This window comes from Armigeres subalbatus, chromosome 3, assembly GCF_024139115.2.
Source record: "Armigeres subalbatus isolate Guangzhou_Male chromosome 3, GZ_Asu_2, whole genome shotgun sequence".
Classification (NCBI taxonomy): domain Eukaryota; kingdom Metazoa; phylum Arthropoda; class Insecta; order Diptera; family Culicidae; genus Armigeres; species Armigeres subalbatus.
Genome location: NC_085141.1, coordinates 102145060 through 102157651, shown reverse-complemented (window position 1 = coordinate 102157651; position 12592 = coordinate 102145060). Strand labels below are relative to the sequence as shown.

Sequence of the window (12592 nt, the reverse complement as noted above, 5' to 3'; positions counted from 1 at the left end):
TTACGGATACGGTTGTATTCAGACCGAATACGGGGAATAATGTATTTCAACCTTATTTCATTTATCACCGTTTGGTGATTTTGGTGGCGGAATTTGGAGTGATACTCAGCGATGATTAAGTCGGTTACATAATGACGCCTCGGAAGTATGATCGGATGCTTGGCGTATTCATCGACCCAATCACATGCTTCGAGTCGGCCTTGTATTCGTAGTACACCGTGATTGTCGATAGTTGGACTAAGCTTGTATAATGGGCTAGTTTTCGGTATTCTGCATTCCCAGCGTTTGTCCTGAACCACGTTGCTCAACAGTTGAAATTCATCTGGATATACTTGCCGTTGAGCTTGACTGTAGATGGTTTGTTCGGCACGGTATAGCTCCTCTTGTTCGAGTGGTCCTAGCCTGACTGGAGTATTGCTAGTTCGATTCCGTAGGTTTTCAATAAATCGGTGAACGTAGGCGACCGATCTCAACAGCCGCTTCCATTGGGAAAAACGCTCAAAACACACCAACGGTTCCGTGGCCATATGATGAAGGATGCTTGGTCGAATTTCTTCTGAGGTCGTTCCTAGACCTCCACCTACTCCCGGCCAACAGCTTTCAGGTTCTCTCAGAAAATCCGGACCGGAAAACCAACGACCTTCGGGGCGTAATTCGGGTAATGTGTGCCACTTCGTTCCATCGTCTGCTACATTCGATTTCGTTGATATCCATCTCCATTCCTCGCTAACGGTAGTTTCCAGTAACTCGCTGACTCTGAACGCTACGAATTGGCTATAGCGTCGGTGATCAGACCTTATCCAGCAAATTACGTCACGGGAATCTGTCCAAAATATTCGACGAGAGATTACCATCCTGTGAGAACTAGTAATGCTTTCGGCCAACCGTGCTCCAACTACTGCAGCCTGTAGCTCTAGGCGTGGTATTGAAAGGAATTTCAGCGGAGCTACCCTCGTTTTGGATCCGATCATGGCACATTCTATCGTCGTATTTTCTTCGAATCTGAAGTAAGCGACGGCGGCAACACCGTTTTCACTTGCATCACAAAAGACGTGTAATTGGACAACGTTCGTAGATTTAGCAGACGTGATGTAGCGATAGCACCGAGGCACGCGCACTTGTTGTACACTAGGCAGTACTGTGATCCATGTAGTCCACTTTTCGGCGATTCTACCTGTGATTTCCTCGTCCCAAGAGCATCCAGATCTCCAGATTTCCTGAAGAAGTATCTTCAGATACATCAGGAAGTTGGCAATAAGCCCCATCGGGTCATATATTGACATTAATGTTCTTAACACTTCCCGTTTCGTTGGCATTCTAACTCCACACAGCAGCTCTGCATCGTGTTTTGTCGATAATTTGAACGTAAATGAGTCAGTGGCAGTATCCCACCACATTCCAAGCACCTTCTCAGTTGCCATATCCGTACAAAGGCTCATGTTTTTGTCTGAGCTACTTCCCTCTTGCAATGACGCCGTAACTTTGCTAGAGTTCGATGTCCAGTTTCGAATCTCAAACCCTGCTTGTGAATGCACGAAACGCACGTCTTTTGCTAACTGTACTGCTTCCTCTATGGTCTCAACGCTGGCCAACATATCGTCGACATAGTGCTCGTACTTGATGCACTCGACAGCTCGAGCGAACTGCTCTTTGAATCGATCTGCATTCCGGTTCTTCACATAGTGCGCACTGCTCGGCGAGCATGCCGCACCGAACGTCATGACATTAACTGCGTATACTTCTGGGTCTTCATGAATGTTTCCACTCCTCCACAAGATCATTTGACTGCGTTGATCCTGCTGCTTCATCAACACTTGGAAAAACATTTCGCGAATATCTCCAACTTCACGAAATTTAAAGAGAACTGTTAGCAGCGACACTAATTGATCCGGTCCGACGAGAAGCATTGAGTTCAGGGACACACCGTTCACTTTTGCAGCTGCGTCAAACACAATTCGTAATTTCCCCGGTTTATTTGGGTTGATAACCGGAAAGATTGGTAGGTACCAGTCGTTCGGTTGCTTTTCAGCTTTCTCGGCCGCTGAGAGTTTCCGAATGTACCCCTTTTCTATGTATTCCGAAATCTTGGCGCACATTGCTGTTGCTAGCTCGGGATCCTTCTTCATCCTTTTCTCCAAGCACGCTAAGCGCCTCATCGCCATCGCTCGATTGTCGGGTAATCGCATATGATCGTAACGCCACAAAAGTCCAGTCTCATAGCGGTTACCCTTTAGATGTGTCTCAGTGGATAGGATTAGCAGCGCTCGATCCTCATCTTTCGAGAGAAGCGGATTAGAGGACCTAGTGATTCCCAGTGCATCAATTGAGAAATACTCCTTTAATGCGACGTTCAAGTCTCTATCCGTCTCCGTACTACACGGACAGATATGAAAACTGTGGTAACCATTGTGACCAGTGTTCTCCGCTTCGGGTATTGTTGAGCAAGGTCCGTATACGATCCACCCAAGGCGAGTTTTCGATGCAATTGGTTCATTATCGTTGCCTTCACTACTCTTCAAAGCGTGACCAAGTCGGCAGTTATCCATTCCTATCAGGATTCTGGGAGACACGTTGTCATATGACTCTAGTGGTAACCCATGCAAGTAGTCGTATCTAGAAGCAATTTGTTTAACTGACACAGACTGCTTCGAGAGAGATTTCTCACCGTGTGGATCTTCGGAATCTCGTACACCCTATCTGTATCGTGTATGCCAGAAATCTTCAGCGCTAGTTTGACCGACTCATTTTCTTCCCTTTGTTGACCACCGGTCCATTTTAGGCATAGTGGGTGTGCCGTTCCTTCGAGACCCAACTCCTTCAATAAGCCGTGCTCCATAAAGGTGTCGGACGAACCGTCATCAAGAAAGGCGAAAGTTCTTACGGTCTTTCCTTTACCATAAATAATCACCGGAACGTATCGAAAAATAACTCCTCCTATCGTATTGGCATGAGTGTTGCAACTCTGGACTGTTGAATTCTCACAAGTTGACGTCGTCGGTTCGGAAGCAGCGGACTTACTATACCGCTTATCGTCATGTAACAATTTGTTATGCATGAATGAACATCCGTTTTTTCCACAAGGAGTTTTAATATGACATGCGCCGAAATGCTTGCGTAGACACTTTCTGCACAGTCTCCGCTCTTTGATAATTTCCCAACGCGAGCCAATATTTAAGTTCAGGAACTTATCACACGTCTCTAGGCCACTGCACTCCTCTAAGCATACAATACAACCCTTCGTACTAGCTACGGAATGGATCTTATTGGCAAGATCTTCGTTGGAACTTCCATTCGTATGAATGTTGAGGTAATTATCCTCCCTACGACTGCGTCGTTCCGCTTTAATGTCACCAATAGAGGGAATAGTGACCACGCTTGCCGCTTCCACCAACTTTCCCAGCCAATCGCCAAACTCTGACATAGTCACATTGTTCAACGTCTGACGATGATATGCCCAATTTAGTCTTATAGAGGGTGGCAATCGCTCCGTTAACTCCTGCAGTAAAGCTACGTTACAAAGGTACTCGTCGAGACCCGAAGCCTTGATGGTGGCACATACGTTCTGTACTGCGACTCCGAAATCGATCAAGGTGTTTAACTTTTCCGCTTTCGGCGCTGGCATCTCTCGAATTCTGCTAACTAATGAATGTATAATAATCTCCGGCCTTCCAAATAATGTCTTCAAAGTTCCTATAACGCCCGGCAAGTTTGAAGGGTGTAGCAAACGGCACCGCACTGCATCCAAAGCTCTCCCTTCAGACTCCGCTGTAAGCGTAGGAGATTTTCTTCGTCGCTATACCCACAAATACGCGTGGAACTCTCATAGCTAGCGAAGAAAAGCGGCCATTCCTCGGGATTTCCGGAAAAGTTCGGTAACTCTTTACTCACGACCTGACGCGCTGAAATCTGGCTTTGGCTCAACAGAGAAGCACCAAAGAGATCACTGCGATTTCCAATTGTCTGGAAAACATTCGCCTGAGGATTAAACCCTGCAGCACCCAAAGTTGCTGCTCCATCGGTCACGCTGTATCGTTGTACCTAATAGTCTGCTTTTCTCTTCCAATTGTCTTCGTTCCAGCGCATGCTTTTCTTCCAGTAACTGCAGCTCATGCGCCAGAACGTCACCTACGGGATTGGCATTACTGATCTGGATCTGAGGAAAGGGAATACCTGTCGAACTAGCAGTTGGCACGCCTCCAAGAGCTGTTTCTACGCTTCTGCGAGTCTCCATTCGTTCCTGTATTTTACGCTCCGAATCTTCTAACTCCATCTCGTATTTTTCCCGCTGTTCTCGAAGAGCCCTTTGGCGTTGATCATCTTTCTCCTTCATAGCCCGCTCGTACTCTTTTTGCTGTTTGCTTAATTTCCTCTGCATTTCAGCCAATTGACGTTCAAGACTGTACTCGGTCCAAGCTCGTTTATCTTGGTGGTTCCACTTTCTGTATAGCTCCTAGTGCGGTGGATGTTGTTGACGATCCGGCTGGAACTTGAGCTGCCGCTTCACTGACTGAGCACTATTCGCAACTCCAATCACGGTCCTGGATACTCGAATCAACATTCACACACTCGAAGTGAAACCACTTTCCGCACTTGTCACACGCTACCATCCTACTATTGTCCAGCTTCAAGCATATTTCACAGCTCACCTCCGCGGAACGAATGCTAGATGGGGAAGTTCCCCGCCTTTGACCCTCACTCTTCTTAGACATACCGACTAACCACCCGATCGCGTAAACGGATTTTTTAATTTGTTGCAACTTGCAACAAATTCAAGAAACAGACTTCCGATTTTCTGAACGTGTATTTCGATTTCGTCTAACGCAATAAACTACGTTAAAAAATCCCTATTGAGAGGTAGCAAAATATAGGGAAAGTATAGATATATATGAGTTGTACATAGTAATTTTTAGGGTTTACAATCTAAGGTTCAATTCATCTTCTCCGAATTACATTCATATTTATATTACTTACGTTTAGTGTTTCTTTTCTGCTGCAAATTTACGTTCTTCTGACGCTATTATCGGTTGTGGGTAGCTTTTTGTGTATATATTTAAGAGCTTGTTTTCTACTAATTTCCCAGTAAACTTTATCTAGGTTTAAGGTTCGGAGCTGTTATCTAGAGCGTACTAATAATTCATTTTAATTAGAGAAATAAGCTGTCCACCACATGAACCATGATTTACTAACCAGATTATCTTTAGAGATTTAGTATATAGAAATCCACAAGCATGTACTTTTTAGTAGCAAAACTCACTTCTAGACCTAGCCTAGTGTTTACTTTTAGTTTTAAGGATATAGATTTAAGAAAATAGTATAATTTTAGCCAACAATAATTAAGAATTCACGAAATGCACGTTTTCTGTATACTGTAAATAACAATCTAATCGTCTCTCCCACTGTAGTATGCATAGATAACGATGCATTATCATTTCGTTGTCTGCGTTGATTGATACGGATAAGGTGATTGTGATACGGATGTAGGTACGTACCATCGCTGCTGTTGGTAGTGTGGTGCGAAGCAACGAGAGTTGCGACAAGCGGGCTTAAGCAATAGAAGGTTAATGCGCTGAGCAATGCCATCCAACGATGTTTAACCCTTCCGCTACCAACCCTCCTTTTAAAAACGAAAATGAAAATCTTTTTGACTGTAACTTTTTTGTCTTCCGACATTTTTTTTGCAACTTTCATTAAAAAAAAAAAGGAATTCATTCAAGTTTCAGGGGCTCTATGGATTTTTAGGACTGGTTACTTGATACCGGAGTTTTTCCGGATTTAAAATGGGTGTTAGCTTTTGGCCATATGCCAGAACGCATACTTCGGAAATTATTATTTTAGATATTTTGAAGAGAAACGTGGTATGAACTATACTAAATTTGATCGGTCCGAAATATTGGATTGGAACCGGTAAACTGATTTACCGAGTACCGGTTCAAGGGTTAATTATAGGAAATAAGCAAACCCCATCATGCAGCGTATCATATACTTCATAATTACAAAAGTTATGACACTCTATAGTAGTTTTGTACTATTTGAACCGATTGGAATCGATAATAATTCGAGGATAAATTTTGTAAAATACGCAAATTTTATTATGCGATATATCAAATGTCATGATTGCATTTTTATGCTATTTTTGTATTTTCTGGTCGATATTTGAACCGATTGGAATTAGTTGACAGATGAACTTGGGCACTTGTTCAATCAAAGGTCAATTTTGGGAAATAGGCGCTGAAAATAGGAAATAAACACCTTATCCAGTTGACCTAGCGAACAATACCGTCGCACGTCGAACGTTTTCTCCTGACCAGGGCGGGAATCGAACCCACACTCTACAGCACATGCGTCTAGACGATTGACGTCGCCAACCGCATGGCCGTGAAGCTCACAATTGATGGGTATAGAAAAGTTTTCAATGAATAACTGCAGTAATGGTCATAGAAGTTGATACCTTTGTATTTTCTGGGTAACATTTTTCTCCATTTATTGCGTTGCGTTGTACCGGAGTATTTCGTACTTCGTAGATTGCATACTGATAGCTGTCATGTATATTCTTTACTTTCTTACTCCAATTGCTTATGTGTTACTACTTGGGCACCCAATTGAAGGGAAAAACCCAGATTAATCCCCCTAGCGGTGATGATGTCTTTCTCGTGCGGTAAAAAAAAAAGTATTTTGGGCAAAGAAATCGGTCTAGGGTAAGTACAAAAAAAGTGAGCGAGACTTTTTTATGCGCTCTTTTGTGAGAAAAAGTATTTTAGCCATAACTTCCAAGCCCATTGTCCGATCCGGCCAATTTTCAATAGGAAACAATGGGGCAGAATACTGCGTCGAATGCCTGTTCTGTAAAAAGTTTGTTTTTGGAGCGAACATATGGCCTTTACGTATACTTAGTATACGAGAAAGGCAAAAATGATAAAGCATGAAAGCTACCATTGCTGGCCACGCCCATCTTCTCCGCTACCAGGGAAGGGAAGGAAATGATGATATGACATCTACTTAACGAGAGACCAGCAACTCACCGACGCTCTCATAGATGTCAAGGAGTTGGATGGTCGGTAGGGAATATTGTTTAGGAATATCATCATAAGCAAATAATATAATAAGTTTGAACAAACAATGGGAGTGACCATGCTTAGAAATTCATGTCAATCCACTGTTGATTTTCCTGGGATGGGGCAAAGCTATTAAACTTGCCCTGGCTTATTAGCCTAGGTTTAAGCGCCACTGTTCGCTCTCTGAAACGAGAAAAAAAAATTATATTAGATTTCCCTTCCCCCTTTATTTTCAGTTGATCCATTCTTTTATCGCCAATACGCTACCAAAAATAATCAAATGTTCATCACTGCATCTTAGAAGATTTAGAAATATTTTACAAATGGTATGTGGGGTATTATGTTAGGAATAATTGTTCAATATGTTGATTTTAATGTTTGCGCTGAATTTAAAGCTTATTTCTCCAGGAAAAAAAACATTGGAATAACATTTTTCTCCATTCGACCAGTACAAAAATTTCGATAGGTTCAAATATTGTCCATGAAGTGAAAAACTACCCTTCTACCGCTTTCAATCGGTTCAAATACGATCCAGGAAGTACGAAACTACCATGGAAGACTACCATGCCATAACTTCTGAAATCAAGAAAATTTATATGCCGCATGATGGGATTAGCTCGGTTTCCCAAAATTGACCCTCATACCGGTACTCGATAAATCTGTTAACCGTTTCCAATCGGTTCAAATACGGTCCAGGAAGTACAAAACTACTATAGAATGCCATAACTTTTGAAATCATGAAGTTTGATATGCCGCATGATGGGGTTTGCTTATTTTCCAAAATTGTCCTTTGAACCGGTTCTCGGTAAATCAATTTACCGGTTCCGCTCATCAATTCCGCCGCCAAGGCATACCAACTTCATCGTAGCAGTTTGCAACGCTATGTGAAGAGCATCAATGGAGAATTGTATAATATTTCGGACGTTGAGGATAACGTGTTGTTGCTATTCATACGTAAGTGCAGCCTACGAACTCCATCCAATGTGGTATTTTTTGCCTTTGTCGTACAATAAAGTTGCATCGAAGAGCTATCATTTGCCCTCAAAAAACGAACCTTTTTATAGATGGCTAAGAGACCCATCGTGTTATATACGTTATATACCAATCGACGCAGCTAAACAAACTGAGCAAATGCCTGTCTGTCCGTGTATATGTGTGTAAGAAGTAAGATGTGGGAACTAAGAAGTAAGCAGCGAGAAGTGTGAAGTAAGAAGCGAATAGTGAGAAGTGAAATGTGAGAAGTAATTAGCGAGAAGTACGGGAACTGCTCCTTGAATTCATACCATGTACCCAAATCAATAACATTCAAAACAAAGAATTGGTGCGCAAATTGTTTCATTTCTCATTTTGGTGACAAAACACGACAAAAATTGAGCCTAAATTGCCTGTTTTGGGAATGTTATTGATATAGGAGCATGTTATTAATAATGGAATAGATACCCTATGAAGTGATAAATGAAAAGCGAAATGTGATAAGTGAGCAAGGAGGAAGTGACAAGTGAGAAATGAGAAGAGAGGAGTGAGAAGTAAGATGTAAGAAGTGAGAACTAAAAGTAAGTAGTGAGAAGTGTGAAGTGATAAGTGAGAAGCGAAAATTGAGGAACGAAAAGTGAAAAGTGAGAAATGAGAGGTGAAATGTGAGAAGCTAGCGATAAGGAAGTGAAAGTAAGATGCGAGAAATATAAATAGAGCAATTAGAAGAGAGGGGTGAGGACTGATAAATTAGAAATTAGAAAGGGGAAGAGGTAAGAAGCAAGTAGCAAGAAGGAAGAAAGAAATAAGATAGACAAGGTAGTTCTGGGACAATCTGGGTTGTCCAAACTATTCAAACTTGAGATTTATATCTGGTTAGAAGATTTTTCCGGTACACCAACCTTCGGCATGCCTTCAATTATGTCACATCTCCTGAGAGATCAACAAATATCGTAAGAAAGTTTTGCGATATTCTGGATCCTAACTGTCCTAAAGTTCGGGACTGCAGATCTACAGCTGCAAGAAAATCGTTTTACAGAACTCAAAGCTTCAATTTGCATTCAGTGGACTTATTACTTCTCGTGGAGGTCAACGGATATCGTAAGATAGCTTTGAGATATTCTGGGCAATCAAAACTGTTCTTGAGTTCGTGACTTGTGTTTAGGTTAACCAATTTGATTTGGACCCCTACACATTTTGGACCCTCCTGGCGACATTTTCTTGATTTCTGAACTAAAGTTAATGCCACTGCTAATTCCTCCACTGGCTTCAGGAAAATAGTATTGTTCTGCATCTGTTCCATTAGTTTCCCGTGCGACAATAACGATATTTTGATGTAATTTCGCTTTACGCGTTACGCTTCAAAGCATACATCACTGGAAATCTTAGAACGCACACAATAAGTTCATGTCAAAATTGTGAATTTAAAACACAGGAATCTTCTCATTGATGCATGCCAATTGAATGATAAGACTTTGCTTCAGCTCAATTCACCAGCGAAAATTGGAAAGTCGACTCTGATCAGGCTAAATTAAAGGTGTCCAAAATGTGTACATTTGGGGGTCCATAATATGTTGCACTGTTCAAAACGAAGAATATTTTCATTTCAGAAAGTGGCAATTGTCAGCGATATTCCTCTGCATACGGAAGCTTGGTAGAAGGAAGGTCGTGTGATATATATCGTCACAAAAATTGCCCTCCGTTCGCTTTCAAAATCCACTCCTATATAAAATCTTCATACCTAATAATTCATCATACGGAAATATCCAACCAGTTGCCTATAATTCTATCATGAACATGTACGTCTGAGTTTGGAAGATTACCATTCCCATATCGTTGTAGAAGATTCTCATGATTTATGGATCGCAGTATTCTAAATGTAAAAAGGTTCAGGCTTCCCTTAAAGGAAAGTTACCATAAAAATGCTTGCACACTTGATCATTTATTTAATCTGTTTACAGATGCGATGAAATTAGCACAAAAAGAACAAATGTATTATGCGGCTCCATATGCTGTTAGGCTTACCTATTGTTTCCTGAGCGGCCCATTTTTGCCTGAAAACACTCATGAGGACGTACAGATATCGTAAAAAATTAGATTATCGTAATTACTTAGTATATTAACTTATATAAACTGAACACGCAATCATGCAAACATGCAAATATTTCCAACGCCGTTTAAGCGACGAACCCCCTCCTACTTTGTGAACAAATAATCTCGTAATTTTTCCAATAAATCAACTAACGCCAGCCACCAGTAGATTTTAGAAGTTAAGAATTACAAATGCTAGGGTTTCCCCTAAAAACACTATGTTCGAAAAGTCATGGTGCTGAAGCATTAAATAAAAGATAATCGTGATAAATAATCATCTTTTTCTTATACATATTCAACCAGTCAAAGCGATTTCAGCAGACTTAAGAAGACTAACTTACATAATTTGTGAACAGTTTCTTAGATCAAATTTTTAATTTTACCGCAATATATTGAGATGAAAATAAAATGAATTAATTTATTAAATTAATCTCAAATTAAATATTTGTTGCTTTTAAATCAATATAATTTATGTTTTATCGCCTTTCTATTTCTGTGCTTTGAAGATTTTTGAATTCACGAATTTGCTAAAATGTTCGGAGAATCTTATTCCTATATAATAACAGTATTGAAAAGGAATTGATAGGCCGTAATCAACCTACGCCAATATCCCAAGATAAAATCGTGATACTTTGCTCAACAAAATTATAACGCTTTAGACCACCCATCACCGGAGAATGCCTTCGGCTATGATGGTCGAATTGGTGCAGATTGTACACCCTTCTACATATTTGTATTACATCACTGCTGGCAGGGCTCAGCCAGCATTCCTTATTTGGGCACGGTCTGCGCGGTCACCGAACGATCATCATAGAGATACGCTATCAACAAACTTGCATTCATTCAGTTGGACTTGGTGCTACCAACCAAGCTACTCGTGGAAAGAATTCAAGATCAAAATCAAACCACTTTCACTTGCGGAACTGAAAAATGGTTTTTATTTTGCTGTTGCACCCTCTTCTGGGTGGTTCATTTCATATAGTGGTAAGCCCTTCGGATCTGCGCTCAGAAAGTAAACGGTTGGGTCCGAGTTTGCGGTTGTTGTTGCTCTTCGCAAACCGTTTTGCAGGTTGTTCGGCCGAGTGGACCGTTTTTGCCAACACTGCTTTCCTTGTTTTATGAGTTGCTGTGACCATTCCGGCTTGCCTGCCCCACCGTCCCCCACCGGCTTCGTAACTCGTGAGACCAACCGCAACCTGTCGATCGACCCTTACAGGAAGGAAGAGGTGGTCTCGCCGGCCAGAGACCAAAGTCAATGCTTACAACAGCCGTAGATGGGCCATGGGGAGGTGGACCCCGGGTGTAGTTAACAGCTAAATAAGAGGTCTATGCCTGAAACATGATCGATGTGTTTAATGCTTTTGTTTTTAATTGTATAATCTGGTTTATTGCATAGAATTAGAGGCCAGCCTACGACAACGACTACGCGACTTGTGAAGAAGGTTGGAAGCAGGTGGGCTTGTTCCTTCTCGTGGCGAGTTGATTGATTGATACTGTGGGGTCATTAAGTGGGCATATCCTCATTCCACATTTAGGTAGGTACCCGGACGACGGCTTATCAAACAATTACGCAAGAGAGGGCGAAGTCTTTCACTTTGTTTTGATGGACTGATTTGCGATACAGTAGGCGTGTTTGGAATGTGGCGATAATGACGGTGTATTTTGGATGCAAAACTGAATCTCAGTGTCGAGAAAAATTATGTATTGCGGTGCCGGCATGGAACAGATTGAAATGTTCTCTTTCTTGACGGCCATGTGATGGCCGGTGCCATTATGACTTTCTCTCTTTGGTAGGAGAAAAGCACTTAAATCATAGGGAAGATCCAATAATTACGTAACGCGAAAATTGGCCATTGGCAAGCCCCCTTCTCCTTATGACACACTTTTTGTATGAATCAATTACATTTTTTGTATGGATTGTCACACTTTGACCAACCCCCCTCCCTCTTCTAAGCGTTACGTAATTTGTGGATGCTGGTAGAAGAAAATAGCATTAAATAAGCGGAATCGCAACATGTTATCGTATATACGTATTCTTGAGCAACCACAAAGCAATGAGTTTTGAGCAAACGCTGAAACTTTACTTAGTATTCATCCCAGGCTGATCTTAATATATTCTCCAAAGCCAGGCATATTTTGTAAATTTACGTTTATTTTGATGCATGAAAATAAACTGAAAAATGAAGGAACGCGTTGTTATTTTGAATTTTTAATAAATTGAAATTCGTCTTCGGGTTGCAGAGGTGGTCCAACAGTTCCGGTGGTGGATGACGTCCGCACTGACGCGCGGTGTCCTACGTACCCGAAGCACTTCCTTCTTCTTTCTTCAGCAGGTTGGCAGATCGAGTGCCGAAGTCGGTCCGACGATTCCGGTTGGCAGAAGACTTCTGGTTCGTGATGGATTTTCCTTCAAACCGACGCTTATTTGCTGGTCCATTCTCCATCGACGCTGCAGCTCTGACAGTGTTTGCGTCACG

The 12592-nt window shown here is 41.6% G+C and overlaps 1 protein-coding gene across 1 annotated transcript in view; it reads right to left on the bottom strand.

Annotated features, from left to right (window-relative positions):
• The window catches only part of LOC134220464 (uncharacterized), a 135406-nt gene that overhangs the window by 76450 nt on the left and 46364 nt on the right, over positions 1-12592 (bottom strand). The gene's annotated exons all lie outside the window — the stretch shown is intronic.